The sequence below is a fragment of the Chenopodium album genome, chromosome 13 (genome assembly GCF_948465745.1).
Source record: "Chenopodium album chromosome 13, dcCheAlbu1.1, whole genome shotgun sequence".
Classification (NCBI taxonomy): domain Eukaryota; kingdom Viridiplantae; phylum Streptophyta; class Magnoliopsida; order Caryophyllales; family Amaranthaceae; genus Chenopodium; species Chenopodium album.
The window spans coordinates 10,438,674-10,456,448 of NC_137846.1; the positions used below are offsets into that span (position 1 = coordinate 10,438,674).

Sequence of the window (17,775 nt, forward strand, 5' to 3'; positions counted from 1 at the left end):
GCCTTTTCCATGTGACAGGTCAGAAGGGGGGCTCCAACCCATAGGACTAGTAGTAGAGGTGGTAGGAGTATGTCAGTGAATCAAGGAGCCTTGAATTACCTGATTATGGGAAGCCAATCAAGTCAGCAATCAACTTTGACCCAGCAGACTAATTGGAAGGGGGGCCGTGTTTGTGAATCTTTTGTTTTTTGTTGTTGCAAACAATTATGCCAGTATCTCAATAGCAATTAGCTTGCTTTGTATGCAGCTGCGTTCATTATTATGCCATTATGTGTGGCTCAATGATTTTGTGAACAACAATATTGCAGTCAGTATTATGCCATTATGTGTGGCTGTGGGAATTATGTGAACAAATATATGTAATTTTGGAATGATCATGGCAATGGCACTGTATGTCATGTGTTTATGAAGTGATGTTCTTTGCTATTTTTTTTCTGAGTTCAGTAGTCAACTAATTCCACACTTTTGCACATAAAGCTTAAATTGATTTCATTTCATAGGCTTAATTGGGTAAATGGTCTTCAATACAAACCAAACAACATCAGCATACTCATACTTCAAATACACAACCATAATGCCAACAAAAATCAGAGTCCTAGAGAAATTTGATTATGCCCTTGAACAATGCATGAGCTCAATCCTAAGCTGGCCAACTTCCCTTGTCAATTCTTTCACTTCTTCCTCTAGTTTCTCCTTCCGCCCTTGTAATTTCTTCACCTTTTCTTCCAACAATGTCTTCTGAAACTCCATCTCTGCTGAAACTCCATCTTTGCTATAGTAGTATCCTTCTCAAATATTTGAAATCGCAGCTCATCCTCATTGCTAGCTTCAATCCACTTCATGATATTGCAATTTGTATCCTGCACAAAACCCCAAATTAACAAATTTTCAGTGAAACCCTAGTTATGTATTCTACCAAAACTATAATTAAACTCAATTAAGAACAAATTACAACTCCAAATAATTAAAACTCCTTAATATTTATCAACATACCGGCCATTTAGGACAACCATAAAACTTCGAACCAATATAATGTTATGCCCCTTCTTGACGGTTCGCACCACCGCATCCAACCCGCAACTACTATTAGGGCTGTACACCGGTCCAAAACCGGACCGGACCTGACCCGGACCTGAATGGACTGGGACCGAAATCATTGAATTTTGAAGACCGGAGACCGGACCTGAATTAACAGGTCCGGTTCCGGGTCAGACCTGAACAATCAGGTCTGGTCCGGGTTTGGACCTGAACAGACCCGATTCTTGATTTGTGTTTTTTTTTTTCCCTAATAAAAAATCTGCTAGACCTATTATAAAATTAAATACAAAAAAAAGAAAAAGTGATTTCAAAAATAAAATAAATTTTTTTTTTTAAAAAAAAAAGCACCAGCAATCAACATTAAATTTTGAAAGGAAAAAGTAGTAATATTACTCCAGATCAAGGCATAGGAAATTGATACTTCGTAGCCCCTCACAATCTCTTTAACTTGATAAACCATTTAACAATCAAAGGTGGGCTATCAATATATTAAATAGATCTAAATTTCTCGCACAATTTCATACTCCTTGGCGTGAAACTAGCAGCGGGTATCTGCGAGGACGATGGTTGCTTGTGAATTCATCATACACGCTTGAAGGTGGTTGCTAGCAGGGGTAGGCGGCGGCGATCGTGACCTCTTGGTACTTGATTAGGGTGGTTGCTCGTGAGAATACGAGGGTGGTGTGGTAGATTGGGTGTTGGTGTGGTGGTCTGGTGTGCAGATCTGCTGCGTGAGGGGGTGGGTGTTGGTGTGGTGTCGGCTGAGAGAGAGAGTGAGTGAGTGAGGAGTGAGTTAGGGTTAGTGGGTTACAACTTACAAGAATGAAACTGACTTGTTTTCAAATTTTGGATTTTTTTTTTAATAAAAAAACGCATTTTTACCGGGTTTCAGGTCCAGACCTGAAAACCCCGGGTTTGGACCTGATCCGGACCGGGACCGGAAACCTTGATTTTCAAGGACCGGGACTGGACCTGAATCTACAGGTCCGGGTCAGGTCCGGATCAGGTCGGTTTTCAGGTCCGGTCCTGTTTATGTACACCCCTAACTACTATACACTTTGTTGTTGAATAACAACCTCCACCCCTTGAGTTTGCAGACGAACCGCATGAACCACCTTGAAACGACCTACCACTCGCCATGATTTGTAACACCACAGAATTTGCTTTGCAACTGGAAAAGGGGAACAGAAGAGAAGGAGAAGAGAAAGGGGAAATAAGATTTGTAACCGTTAAATAAAAGGGGGGAAGGGTCTTTAATAAAGGTAGAGAAAAGTGGGAAAGTAAAGTAAAGTAATAAAGAAATAAAGAAAAAAACAAAACCAATGCCACGTAGGACTTTTACTTGCATTTGAAGGTTAAGTGACCTGTAGGGATTGAAGAAATTCAAGACCCCCTAAAGTTCGGATTATTCCAGTATTAACGAAAGTTGGGATTATTCTACGTAAATTAATGAAAGTTGGGATTATTGTTTCTAAACTACAGAGTATATTTTAAAGCATAAAACGCTGCAAGGGTCTAATATGATCTGATTGTCAGATTTGACCAAACTTTGACATTAAGTGTACGATAATCAATAAAAAAAAATATATCAAGTGGGGTTTTAATTTGTTATAACGATGTATGGTTCTTTCAAAATTAATTATTATAAGACACACCATTTATTAATCTTGTAATACGAAGCATAAAATCAAATAAAAACTCTCGATCAATTGTTGTTTTTTAGAAGAGAAATTATGCTACTTAATGCTGAGATATTTTACAACTAAATCTCGATAACATGTGTTTATCAAAAATGAAGTTATGCTCCATAATATTTATATTAGATAATTGATTTGTAGACACTCAAATGTGTCTCCCCAAAACCAAACCCAGTGATCAATACCTTTCACGTCATTTGATTATCGAACGAAGTGAAAGTGTGGAAAGTCTAGTGATGAGGATGTTTTTATTAAAATATTTCTCTTTCTGTTTTCAAAAATATTTCTTTTCTTACTGTATTTACATTAAAATAGCGAATCCAATTTGGTTTGGTCCATGATAAGGGTCCAATAATAGTGTAGTTGGAATGAGCTTGAAAACAGCTTTCCAATGATATATTATAAGCCTAATTCCGATGAATTACGAGGAAGTTATGGATTAAATTAAATTAGGCCAATGATTTTAAATGTGGCCCAATGATCTAGAGGAAGGTCTATTAATTAGGATTGATTTTGAAGGTTCACTTTAATTCTAATAAGATTAGAATTGATAATTATATTTTTAAAAAGATGTTTTATTTTGAATAAAATATATTAAATCTGATTTTAAATCTGCTTGGATGCAGAATTACCTGTAATCGGTTTAAAAAGTGATTCCGCGTGTAAAAGCGCGTTGTACTTTTGAACCAGCGCGAGACGACAGAGTCGTCGCCTAGTGCTGACTTTCGTCGCCTGCTGACCTTCGTCGCTCGGTGACGAGCTTGTCGCCTGGCGCTGACTCCTGTCATTGGCGACATGAGGTATTTTATTCCGAATATGATTTTCTTTGATCCCGTGCTATTTTTCCTATGAATAGGGGTCGAATTTCCCTGTTTTCAGGCATCTACAATTCACAACCATCAATCTCTTTCTCTCTCTCTAAAAGCTAGAATCTTTCTCTCTCTCTTCTAAACCTTTCATCTCTCAAAATTCCTCACTCAAGTTCTAGACACACCTAGCCAAGTTCGAAGTTGCCTTCGCCCTAGACGTGAAGGGTTGAATATTTCTGAGGGTTTGCTCCTAAATCCCTATTTCGATTATTTAATTTAATTGTTTTAATTTTATTATTTTCCTTGAAGTTACTAACGTGTGTATTTTGTTATTCGAAAGAGGTACGAGGCATCGAAGTAAGTAATTTAGTTGCTTTATTGATATTTTGATATAGAAATCATGTTTAGTTTGTTTTGTTGATTCCTAGTGTCATGTTAGGATGTTTTAATCTTCCTAGTATCCTGTTTAGGGTTAACTAATATTTCTGATATTATTATGATGCTTTCTATTTCTTTCCTAATATCATGTTAGTGTCATGCTAGGAATAAAGCTTTGATCTTTAATGTTTAATGACATGCTAGGGTTTGTTATTAATCTTGTTAGTATCATGCCTAGGATCTTGCTAATATTATTATGCTTTGAGATTGAGAATATTATTATTATGATGATGATTGTTATTATATTGCTTAATATATATTATTATTATTATTATTATTATTATTATTATTATTATTATTGCTTGATCACGCCTTTTATGAATGTTTAAAGGGAATTTGTACTTGTAATCACGCTTAATAAGATAATTAATAATCTTGTTTAGGCTAATATGATTATAATTCAAGTGATTGCCAACAATAGGTTTGTTTGTGCATTAATATTCAACCAATATATATTAAACAGGTTTAGGGTTAACCTATTGATTGTATGTTAGTCAGAAAGCGCACATGAATACGAGAGGAATAAAGTAGAGGCCTATTTAGGGCAGGTTCAATCTCTTTTAGGTTGGATTTGTACCTTCATCCCCGAATTTCCAGTTATGGTTCAAGACCTATTGGAGTTAACGATCTCCTGGATCGTTAAGGGGTGACGACTCTTTTACTCTAGCTTCCTTCTCTTTGGACGTCATCATGCTTAAGTGTATGATCACAGTGGGGCTCAAGTGTGGGATGCTTGAAATATTCCCTACAATTATTATAAGGAAAAATAACACATCTCGATCAATTATTATTTTTTAAAAAGTGAAATTTTACTCCTTAATATTAATACTACTGCAAACATATTTTAAAACTTACAATTATTAATTGCATCAATAACCAATTGTGCGGGATATTCACCATGTTAACATATTCTTACTTTATATTTTTGTATAGTATACACCGCTATTATTTAAAATCTATAACATAGGTTTTGAATACTAATTAAATAATTGTTGTTATTGTAATATAGTTCATGAATACTATTTAAAAAAACTATTGTTACTAAATAAATTAAAACTTACAATCGTGACAACCCGTTTTATTTTTAAGAAACAAGATTTTTTTCTTCTTTATTTTAATTTCAATTTGAACTACTACCTCCATTTTATATTATTTGCAACAGTTTGACATAGAGTAGAGAGGAAAAATGTCTAATTGTTGCAAATTTGCAACGAAGGTAGTATCAATTTATTGACGCCAAACATTTCATGGATAGGAAAGCTTCATGTTTAGTGCTAAAAATGAATATTAATTTAAGAACATGAAGAATAGGTTGAACATATGAAGAATAGGTTGAACATTAGAAGAGAGTGAAGAGAGAAAACTGGACCAAAAAAAATGAGAGGAGAGAGAATTGAGTTGTTTAGAAAGTGGGTACATTAATTATGTCTAGAAAATATAGATCAGATTTTGAAATTTAATTTGAAATTTGGTTTAAATTTTGAATGAAATGTTAACATATAATATTTTTGGGCTTCAAAGCAAACAACCGCAAATTTTAAGATGCACCATGGTGCACCTAGAAATAGGTGCACCACGCTTATACTTTAGAACATTTAGTAAAAAATCTAAACAATTGCAAATTTTGAACATATAGTAAAAACATCCGAACATCGCAAATTTTGAATATTTAGTTAAAAAATCTGAACAATCGCAATGCATCACGCCCATACTTTTGAACATTTAGTAAAAAATTCTAAACAATCGCGAATTTTGAACATTTAGTAAAAAAATCTGAACATCGCAAATTTTGAACATTTAGTAATAAAATCTGAATGATCGCAATGCATCACGCCTATACTTTTGAACATTTAGTAAAAAAAAATATAAACAATTACAAATTTTGAACATTTAGTAAAAAAATCTTAACAATCGCAAATTTTGAATTATTACGAGTTTGACAATTTTGAAAGAAGTTTGTCTGACTCGTAATAATTCAATAGTTTTGTAATATAAACTGAACATTTACTATATACAAAATGAACATTTCTTTGTAAAATATGAACATAAAAATTGCATGTTTATGTTCAGTTTTTGTGACGTGTTCATGTTTTTTTACTAAATGTTCATTTTTTGTAAAATGTTCATTTTTTTTTACTAAATGTTCAAAAGTATAGACGTGGTACACCTACTTCTAGGTTGGCAAACAACTATCAAGCAATGCCATATCATCGATTTATACATGGCCCATTTGCATATGTCGTAATGTCCATACACTACATTAATTAAGGTTGACTCAAATAATCTTGGAATTAAACATGATATGAATAAGACTTGAAGCAGTCAACCCAAAATCTATATCACCCGAATATTTGGGATTTGAAATATACGAATTACACCCTCCGTGTTTTAATAAGTGTTATAGTTTGAGTTTTTCTACTATTCACATAATAGTTTTGACTTGATTAATTCACTAATATATAAAAATAAATGATATTATGTAATACATTGTTGGATTCGTTATAATGTATACTTTCATAACATGAATTTTTGTATAATTTTATTATCAGATGATTAGATAAATTAATGGTCAAAATCGTGTCTCGGCATGCGTGTTTGGTCAAACTATAACACTTATTAAAACATGGAGGAAATAATAAGACTAATAACTATCTTTTGCAAAGGCACTCCTTGGAGTTTAGATATGAGCCCTTAATAGTTACGGCCTTACGGTTAATCCTTAATTAGGAATGATAAACATTCCACATTGGCAAAGATTTCCCCTTTTTATGAAATAATTTGCCCATGAATACAACTCCATAGCATTTTTTTAGAACAAGTATAATTACTACTTAGGGCCTGTTCACTTCAGCTTAAATTAAGTTCAATTTAGTTCAGATTCAATAAGTTTAGTTCAGCTCCTAAGTTTCTTCTCTCATAAAATATTCATTTCAGCTCAATTCAGTTCAGTTCATCTCATATCAGTTCAGTTCAGCTCAATTCAGTAAATGTGAACAGACCCTTACTGTATTAAATGACCATAGATACGATAAACGCTCAAAGTTAGATTAAGTGTTTTTATTTTATGTGTTTTTAATGTTATTTAGAATAATTTTTAAGTATTCATTCCTTTCAAAAGATAAAAATAAAAAATCTGAGACAAATTAGCATTTTTAGTGTTTGACAACGATTTACGGCCTATTAAGCGATTACTAGGAGACTAACCTGGATTATTTTTGCTTCAAATAAAAAAAAACTTGGATTGATTTTTGTTGCATAATGTGCATGGGCAAGGGCAATTGGACAAACCCTTAAGACTAGACCTGTCAATCGGGTATGTCAGGTCGAGTTCAGGTCGGGTCACGGGTCGAGAAATACTCAACCCTAACCCAAAGTTTCGGGTTCGGGTAAACCCAACGGGTTTAGAATAATTTTTTATTTAACTTATTTTTAGCTAATTTTTTTTAAATATTTATGATTTTTCAAGCTTACGTTTCTATTTTTTTTTTTTCAATTTTATATCTCACCAATATTATTTTTAGTGATTACATGCCTACAACATAATTCAAATTGTCACCAAATCACACTTATTTCTAATTTCAAACATTACAAAATTAAAGAAAGAGGTCAGGCCAACGGTGATGAAATTTATGCAGATGTAAAGGTGTGGGTCGGGTTGGAGTCAGGTTTGACTCACAAATTTACGGGTTAAACACATTCGAGTTAGATCAGGTTACGAGTGTAAAAAATAGTGTTCAAAACCCACAAAAAAGTGTCGGGTTTTGACCAGGTTTACAAGTCGAGTTGGAAATTGGCAGGTCTACTTAGGACTCATTTGTGAAATACTCCTTTTTTCCCATAATACATGACACAGTCAAACATTGCATACATGGCAATGCACTAGTTTGATTTTATTTTTAAATAATTAAAAATTAATGAAAATTATTTTAGAAATTATATTATGAAACTTTATATTAAAACCTATCTAACAACATATTTATCACAAAATATATTTTTATTATGTTAGTAAAAAATGATGGTCAAACTTAATGCATGAATAGTGAAAAAAAGTCGACCGTCCCATGTATTATGGGTCGGAGGGAGTACAAAGGTTCAGGAAGTTGAAGTAGTTAATTAGTGAAATAAAATTATTCACTCTTTCACCTAAAAATCAAATCAAATTCACTATTTCTCTTAAAAATCAAATCAAATTCACTTTCTCACTAATTTTCTTTCTTTTCAATGGCAGATTATAAGTATTTTAAACGATTGTGATTTTTTGGATACCTTGCCTAATCTTCCCAAGAAAATTCCCATACTGTTTTGCTTTGATTACGATGCAAATAAGAATGAGACTGCTACTGTAAAATTGTATATCGTAAACTTCTCGGCGATGAAGGTATGCTACGCAAGATCTAAACCTAGTCTGATTGAAAAAGCGTTTTCTATGGGATACAATTTCCTTAATTTTGGTGATTGTAGACACCCAAATGTGTCTCCCCAAAATCAAACCCAGTGATGAATACCTTTTGCGTCGAATGATTATCGAACGAGGTGAAAGTGTGAAAGGTCTAGTGTTGCGGTTGGGTTTTATTAAAAATTCTTTCTTTCTGTTTTCGAAAAACAACTCTATTTTATGAAAACAGCCAATCCAGTTTAGTTTGGTCCACGACAAGGGTCCAATAATAGTGTAGTTGGATGGGGATTGCAAAGAGCTTTCCAACGATATATTATAAGCCCAATTCCGATGAATAATGAGGAAGTTATGGCCAAAATACTAAACTGGGCCCGGTTTGATCTTTACATGCGGCCCAATGATCTAGGGGAGGGCCCAATGTTAATTATTATTCCTAAAGTTATTGGAATTAATTGTAGTTTTCTAGAATTCTCTAGAAAGTTCTTTTAAGTCCTAATAAGATTAGAATTAATAATTATATTTTGATAAGTTTTATTTGGAATAAAATATTATTTTATGAAAAATACGATTTCAGTTTTCATACGGACTTATTCCAAATAAAACTTATCAAAATATAATATTTTGATTCATAAGTGGACTCCGTGTTTAAAAACGCATAGGAATCCAGGCTGTCGCCAAACGACATGCCTGTCGCCACACGACAAGCCTTGTCGCCACGCGACAGACCTTCTCGCTAAGCGACAACGTCAGTTTTGCAGCGACAGAGTGGAGTTTTATTCCTTATCAAATTCTACCTATTTCTGGACTATTTTCTTATAAATAGGGTCCTGAACCTCCGTTTTTAATCATTCACAATCATCCACAATCTACAACAATCATCAATTCTCATCTACAATCATCATCTCTCTAGCTTTTCACAAATACAATTCCGCATACACGAGATCTAAACACACCTAGCCAAGTTCGAAGTTGCCTTCGCCCTAGACGTGAAAGGTTATAATTTCTGAGGGTTTGGTCCCAAATCTCTTTATTTCAATTTATTTATTTTAATTCTTTGATTTTATTATTTTCCTTGAAGTTACTAACGCGTGTATTTTGTTATTAGAAAGAGGTACGAGGCATCAAAGTATGTATTCTTATTGCTCTATTCTTGTGGAAAGCATGTTTAAATTTGTTTAATTCCTAGCATCATGTTAGGATGTTATTATTGCTTTCTAGTATCATGTTTAGGGTGCTTCTTATTCTTTCTAATATCATGTTAGTATCATGTTAGGGCTAAAGCTTTGATTTTTATTGCTTAGTGACATGCTAGGGTTTGTTATTAATCTTGTTAGTATCATGCCTAGGATCTTGCTATTGTTATGCTTTAGCGTTGATATGATTATGATTATTATGATTATTATTATGATGATTATTATGTTGCTTGATATATTTATTGTTATTGCTTGATCACGCCTTTTATGCATGCCTAAAGGGAATTTGTACTTGTAATCATGCTTAATAAGATAATTAATAATCTTGTTTAGGGTTAATATGATTATAATTCAAGTGATCACCAATAATAGTTTTGCTTGTGCATTAAATTCAACCAACATAGATAAACAAGTTTAGGGTTAATCTATTGATTGTATGTTAGTCAGAAAGCGCACATGAATAAGAGAAGAATGAAGTAGAGGCCTATTTAGGGCAGGTTCAATCTCTTTTAGGTTGAATTTGTACCTTCATCCCCGAACCCTATTTGGTTCAAGACCTTTTGGAGTTGACGATCTCATGGATCGTTAAGTGGTGTAATCTTCACCTTGTGAACGGTTTACAAGTTCCTAAAACTTGTTGGCGACTCTTTTGCTCTAGCTTCCTTCCCTTTGGACGCCACCATGCTTAAGTGTATGATCACAGTGGGGTTCAAATTTGGGGTTAATGGCTTGAAATATTCCCTACAGTGATGCTTTGTTCCTCAGGTATAAGTTAATAATCGAAATCAAAATCAACAAATTCCCTTGTATAGCTAAGATCAATAATTTATTTATGTTGTTTAACTATTTCGGCACGCATAGCGAGAGAAAGAATAAAATAACTTACCATTATGGGAACTCTAAACTTAATCAAATAAATTACATTATAATTATTTATAAATTAACAAATTATATGAAACTACATATATATTATACTACTACGTGCCCCAGATGTTGTCCCGTGTATCTTTTTAAGAGAGTGGTTGTAGGTTTTTGTAATAATAATAATAATAATAGTGGTAGTAGTAGTAGTAGTAGTAGTAGTAGTAGTAGTAGAAGTAGTAATAGTAATAATGATTAGTAATTGTAATACTAATAATAACAATAATTAGTAATAGTAATAGTAATAGTAACAATAATACTAATAATAATAGTAGTAGTAGTAGTAGTAGTAATAGTAATAGTAATAATATCCAATATTTTTAAAGTTCTCTTAGTTTAGCGCGTTTAGGGTTGAGTAGGTCTAGCCTTTTCCGTCATCTTCCACGTCAATTTTCCGGTAGGTTCGCCAGCGAAGTGTTAGGTTTATCAAGGCGTCTATTTCAGGGAGTTTATTAGGCAATATCTGAGCGAAATTCCTTCGAAATTAAGGCAGTATCTTGGTGGTCCGTTTGGGTTCTACTTGTGTGCAGTTTTCTGGTCGATTTTCTGGTCATTATGGTGTAGTTTTGAGGTATTTTTGGTGCAGTTTTAGGTCAGTTAGTGCATTTTTGTTGTGGTCAGCGTTGGTGCAGTTTTAGTGTGTTTTTGGTGCTGTTTTTTGGTGTGAATTTGGATGTATTTTTGGTGTGGTTCTGGGCAGTTTTGGGTGCAATATTGGTGTGATATTGGTGCTGTTTAGTTGCATTTTTGGGTCGTTTCTGGTGTGTGCTGTACTAGATTGTGTGATCTTGTTGTGGTGGATGTTATGCCTCCTATTGTTCTCTTCCATTTCTCATTTATGGGTCTTAATGGGTGTCGTGATGGCCGGGGTAATGGGCTCACAAAAACTTCTTTTCTCGCTCATCTCCATAACCGTCATTGTTGTGCAGATGCGCGGGATATGGCCCGACACTCTCTTACTTTTGATTTGGCTATTTTCTTGGAGGCTGAGACGAACGTTCGTCGTATGGGCATTTGGCTTTGTGGGGAGTATTTCAAGACGCATACTCTTCGTATAAAGTGTCGACATGGTCTTGGTTTAGATGATTTTGTGGCCCCACCTGATTTGGGGGATGGTGTTGTTCGGTTTGTTCTTTACGGTTTTCCTAAACCGCAGGGTCCTTCTTTGGAGGTATCTGTTCTAGTTCCTAGTGTGCCTCGTGAGCCTCATTTTTCTTTCGATGTTGCTCTCCTTGATAGTTTACTCTCAAAGCGGTTTCGTTCGGTGAATTCTATTCCTCCTAAGTGTCGCTTGGGTTTTTCTATGGTTCTTAAAGGAGCGCTTGATAAGGTGATTTGCAAGCCTGATGACATCTCTTGTTGGATTCAATTGCTTGTGTTGCCTCTCTGTGTCCTTAAAACCTTTTCTCCGAGGAATAGTCGGGAGTGTTCTTCGAGTGTCAGGAGCCAGCAGCAGGAAGAGAGTATCACCGCTGCTATTCGTTCTTAGTGTGAGTTTGGTGGTTCTGTGCATCTTGTGCGGGACATGTTGGCTGATGTGTCTCCCCCTTTGTTAGATGCTGATGAGGACCATGATTTGTTCGAGCGTAATATTAAGCAATTTGTAAGAAAAAGATTTCTGGGACGGACATTACATTGTTGCGGTTAGGGTTCTTTCGTCTTCTGGTCTTGCCCTTTACAATGATGCTACTCTTGCAAACTTGCAAGCTAAGCACCCTTCCTTTCTGACTCCTATCTTACCGAATATTCCCGTTGATCAGCACCTTATTGTTAATCCTGCTGTTGTTTTGGATCAGATTAGGGGTTTTCCGTGAGGTACGTCATGTGGTAGAGACGGCTTGTGTGCTCAACACCTTATGGATTGCTTGAGTGGTGCTGTAGTTGCTATTTCGGATGATTTGGTGGACTCTATTGCGCATGTGGTTAATCTTTTTCTCATTGGGAAATGTCCTGCTGAGTTGGGAGAATACATTGCTAGTGCTCCTCTTACATCACTTGTTAAGCCTGGTGGTGGTATTCAGCCTATTGCAGTGGGTATCGTTTGGAGGCGTCTGGTTTCAAAGGTTGGGGCTGCTTTATTTGGTCCGCGTCTGGGAAGCTATCTAGGAGGTCTTCAGTTTGGTGTTGGGGTGCCGGCGGGTGGTGAGGCTATTCTTCATGCTGTTAATCATTTGGTTGAGGCTCGTGGTGGTGATGTTGGCCTCTTTATGTTACTGGTGGATTTCAAGAATGCCTTTAACTTGGTTGACCGTACGGCTTTGTTGCGTGAGGTTCGTCTCCGTTGTCCAGCTCTCTCGCGATGGGTTGAATTCTGTTACTCTACTTTAGCCAGGCTGTTCTATGGGGAGCATATCTTATGGTCATGTCAAGGTGTGCAGCAGGGTGATCCTCTTGGCCTTTTGCTTTTTTCTTTGGTGCTTCATCCATTGGTGTGCCGAATAAGGGATTCTTTTGACTTATGTTTGCAGGCTTGGTATTTGGATGATGGCACTATTATTGGTGACACATTGGTAGTAAGGAAGGTTATGGAGTTGATTTTGGTGGAGGGACCTCGTCTCAGCCTCCGTGTAAACGTTGAGAAAACGGAAGTTTTTTGGCCCACGGAGGACCCACGTAGCCGTCTCGTCGGTGTCTTTCCTCCAGATATTGCTCGTCCTGTGCATGATGTTAAGTTGCTTGGTGGTCCTATTAGTGCAGATTCTTCTTTCTGTGGTGAGCTTGTATCGCAGAGAGTGTCTAAGACCATTGTGCCAATGGATGTTGTTGATAAGCTTGATGATCCCAATGTGAGTTGTTACTACTTCGTGCGTGTACTGGGGTTTCAAAAATCTACTTTGCTATGCGCACTTGTCCCCCTCGTCTTTTTAAAGCGGCCTAGATTTCTTTTGATATAGCCCTTTGGGCATCTTTGGAGCGCATTGTTACCGCTTCGGGGCCTAGTTTTGGTTATTGGCATGACGTCTTTCCACCTTGCCTTTTGCTTATGGTAGATTGGGTGTTTATTCAACAGGTGATGTTCGACACTATGCTTTCCTTGTGTCACGTTTGTAGTCTACTAGTCTTTAGGCTACGCTTCTTCGCAATTCTGGTATTGTTGGTCCAGGACCAGCCTTCGATGATGCTCTTAGTCTTTTTCATAGGACTTTGGAGACTAACCTTTTACGTAACCCTAGTGAGATATGAAGAAATTGGCAGATATATATTTCATGAAGGTTACTGCTTCTGCAACATCCACTTTCTCCTTATCTCCGTGTCGGGTTGCTTTATGGAAATCTCAGCAGGGGGATCACTCTTCCGCCTGGTTGCGGGCAGTCCCAATATCGGGGTTGGGTCAGACTATGAATGGTAAGGCTTACCATTCTGTTTTGCTATAGATTGGTGTTCCATTATTCTTGGTTTCGGCACGTGTTCCGCTTTTGCTTAAGGATGGGGATATATTTGGAGATCATGCAGTGTCCTGTGCTAGGATGTTGGGTATTAAACATCGGCATAATGTTGTTCGCGACACCCTTGTTGATATCTGTTTTCGGCCCGGGATTTCTGCGAGAAAATAGGTTAACGTTGGGTTGACCAGAGGCAACGATGGGGCTTTTCGACTTGCAGATGTGTTGCTTTATTCTTGGGATGGAGGCCTTAATGTGTATGTTAACTTGACGGGGTCTTCTCCTTTTACACAATCAGGGTTGTCTGACTTTGTTCTTGGTCGTGTTGTGTTGGTGCTGCTCAGCGGAAATGGGACAAGTATGGGGCGCGTTGCAGGGCTATTGGTTATGGTTTTTTCCTTTCTCCTTTTCTTCATTGGAGAAATTAGAAAAGGATGTTGTTGCATTGCTGAAGTGGGTTCAGGATTTCGCAAGGACTCAGGATATAGGTGCTCATGCAGCTGCTCACATCTTCAGCAGGATCGGGTTCGCTATAGCTAGAGGAGTAGGGCCCAGATTGTATCTCGGCTCCCCACTAATTTCTTGTAGATCGATTGACTTTGTAGGTTTTTGTTAATATTTTATAATAAATAATAATAATAATTTATTATTATTATTATTATTATTTTTCAATTAAAAAAAAAGTATTTATATATATTTTTTAAAAATGTTAGATACAAAAAAAAGTGTAGGAACACTACCTATTGTTCTTTTTTCATGTTTGTTATTATTTTCTATTTTTGTAAGTTGCACTATATTCATTTGGACTACTATTACCAATGTTGGTAATTTTAACATAAAAAAATTAAGATATTGTTTATCAAAGTTTTTTGTCAACCTATGTACTAATTTTCTGGGACACTAAAATAATAGAGGGAATAAAGTTTTTGTGAAAATAAGAGTGTGTTAGTAAAAACAAATAATAAAATAAATAAAAAGTTAAAAGTATTTTTTTTTAACACGTAAAATCAACTGATTATCCTCTACAATAAAAGGAGTTAGTTATTCTTTACAATGAATTATTAACAATAAAAAGTTAGGTGCTATTGTTAGAGACTTAGTTCTTCATCAGTTAGGATCATGTCAGATCAATTTCCATAAAATGATTGGTATATTTGGGGATTAATACTTCCCACAATCTAGTACTTTCAAAATTCAGTCTTGTTTGTTAATTCAAGACGTACAACATTCATTTATAATAAATTTTCAATGAAAATTTTATAAAGAGTCATGTTGTTTGTTGTTATTGATTTTAAAATCCTTGATCAAATTATGATTTACTTGTTTATGTGATGTTTTATGCCTGTGTGAATGGTTAGAACATAATTTTGTAAACATAAATTGAGAAATTTGAGTTACCGTAAATCAAAAATTTTGTAAACAATCACCTAATAATCAAAAACCTAAACAAATAAAAATGTTAACTTTAACAATTAACAACATCAATCACACAAAAATAACCAATAACATCAACAACATTTCATATCCAACCCCACGAAACCAAAAAACAGAGCATAACAAAACGTTAAGCACAAACAATAACTTACCTGGCTTCAATTCAGACTCAGTGGTGGTATGTTTCCACAAAAATTCGAACTTTGATGTCGATCGTCAATCAAATTTCACCCAATCACGACTTCTATTACCCAGAATTCCCGATCGAATACCCTAAAACCGTCTTCAATTATCACTCAAACATTCTTCAATTAACACTCAACCAACTTCAAAGAGTATCCAAGATCAAAGATGTAAATAGCCCTAGATTTTTCACGCAAAAATTCGAAGGATGAAGGTATGCAGATGAACAATGTCAATGGATGAAGATTGAAGATGAATGAGAAGCCTTATCGTTTAAACCCTCCAATTTTAATGTCTGATTAGACATTTGTAGTTGGGCAAAATTAAATGAGGGTTCTTTCAAAAAAAATAAAATTAAATGAGGGTATTTTAGGAATCATAGTATTTTTTTTACTTAAAAATGTTAACCACGGTTAAGAATGTCTAATAACTATCATTAATGTTACCCGATGGCTTAATTTAATTAATTGGAGTTTACTGAGGATAATAATTTTTTTTGCAATTTACCACTGAGAATTTTAAGAACTAGAAGTTTACCAAAGAGAATTTTCCTATTAAATTTAATGGTACCTTTTTACAGTTTATTGCTTCCATTCTTTTAAAGGAAGCTGAAAATAATAATAATAATAATAATATGATTAGCATTAAAAAAAAAAAAAAATTATTGAAACGTTTATTAAGTGAAAAACCAGCAAATTCTAAGACCTTGTTACATTGATCTGAATTCACTTCAAGATCCATTGTATTGTATCATTTCTGTTGTGTCTTAATTTTAGTAGTTTTTTACTTCTTTAATTTCATTAACAAAATCAATAACCTACACAATAATATAATACTTACAACTGAATATAAAGAACACTTGATTTAAAAGCTTTGATGGTAAATTAATGGTAGACTTAAAATAATTAATGACATATGGCCATATTTTTTTTGTTTTGAAACAATACAGAGTCATTTTTATAAGGAAAAATTGTCCAGAATAATCTAACATTTGGGTCATTCGCTAAAAATAATCCCACCTTTACCCCCGATCTTTTTTAATGGTCCCAACCGGTCAAACACGTGTCGGCACCCGCTTAGTCCAAAAAATAAAATAAAATAAAAAAGATAAAAAAAAAACAATTAATTAATTTTAGAAAGCACCCACCAGCCAAACTACCTCCCTTGCCACTAATCTTGGCGCGCCGACCTCCCCTTAACCACCGTTGAACCCCCTCCGATCCCTCAGCTCCTTCACGAAACCTCCCCCTTGAACCCTCACGAAACCAGGATCGCCTCCCTTTGAACCACCTGCCTCCCTCACTATACCAGGTGCGCTTGAACCCCCCTCTCCTCAACCACCCTCGAACTCCTCCCTCCGTCACGAAACCTAGCGCCGCTGAACCTCCTCCCTCCATCACGAAACCACGATTTCGGCCTCCCGTCACTCTCCCTTGCCTCGATTTCCGCAGCTTAGACCACCTCTCTCCTCCCCCCGTCACGCGAGCTTCGATCTGATGGTCTGGTGGAGTATTGCGGTGGCTGGGGCTGGTGGTCTGGTGGATTGGAGGAGGTGGCTGGCTGCACCTTTTCTTTTTTATTTTTGTAAAATTCATTTTTTTTATTTTAAATTTTATACAAATTATATGGTTACATGTATACTTTAAACCAAAAAAAAAAAAAAAAACCTTTGTAACAGGTAACCGGTCACTTGGGACCATTAGAAGCAGATTTGGGGTAAAGGTGGGATTATTTAAAAATAACTCAAAGGTGAGATTATTTTTAGCGGACAGCTGAAGTATATTTGAATCTATCCAATCTAATCTAACGTGGCATTTAATCTAATCACAATAATATCTATTTGTCGCCTACGTGGCTCAACACTCGACGAAAAACTGAAATTTTATATCACTTTTCTCATATTTGATAATTTTATGTTAAATATTATTTTTTTTTCATCTTTCAAATATTTCTAATTACAATTTTTTTACAAAATAAATGGGGTAAATTAATCTCATTACCTTAACATAGATCCGCCCTTGTTTGCAAAGTTTTCAATTTTTATGAAAAAATTACCCATTATACAACTCGGTAGCATTATTCTGGAAAAGTGTGGGTGCACTTACTAGGATTAAATAACCCTTGATAACAAAGTTTGATTAAATGTGGTTATTTTAAACTTTTTTTTTTAAGAGTAATTTTAGGATTTTTTGACTTTTATCACCATAAAAAAGCAAGAAATTGTTTTTTAGCACCAAAACTTTTATTTTACCACAAAAAAAAAAAAAAAAAAAAAAAAAAAAA

General features: G+C 35.0%; 1 long non-coding RNA gene across 1 annotated transcript; it reads right to left on the reverse strand.

Annotated features, from left to right (window-relative positions):
- Positions 1 to 463: 463 nt before the first annotated feature.
- LOC145574557 (uncharacterized) lies at positions 464 to 15,804 on the reverse strand. Its single transcript, XR_014098101.1, has 2 exons — positions 15,462 to 15,804; positions 464 to 860 (listed from the first exon to the last, which is right to left on the reverse strand). It is a non-coding gene; the product is annotated as an uncharacterized LOC145574557 (long non-coding RNA).
- Positions 15,805 to 17,775: the final 1,971 nt, after the last annotated feature.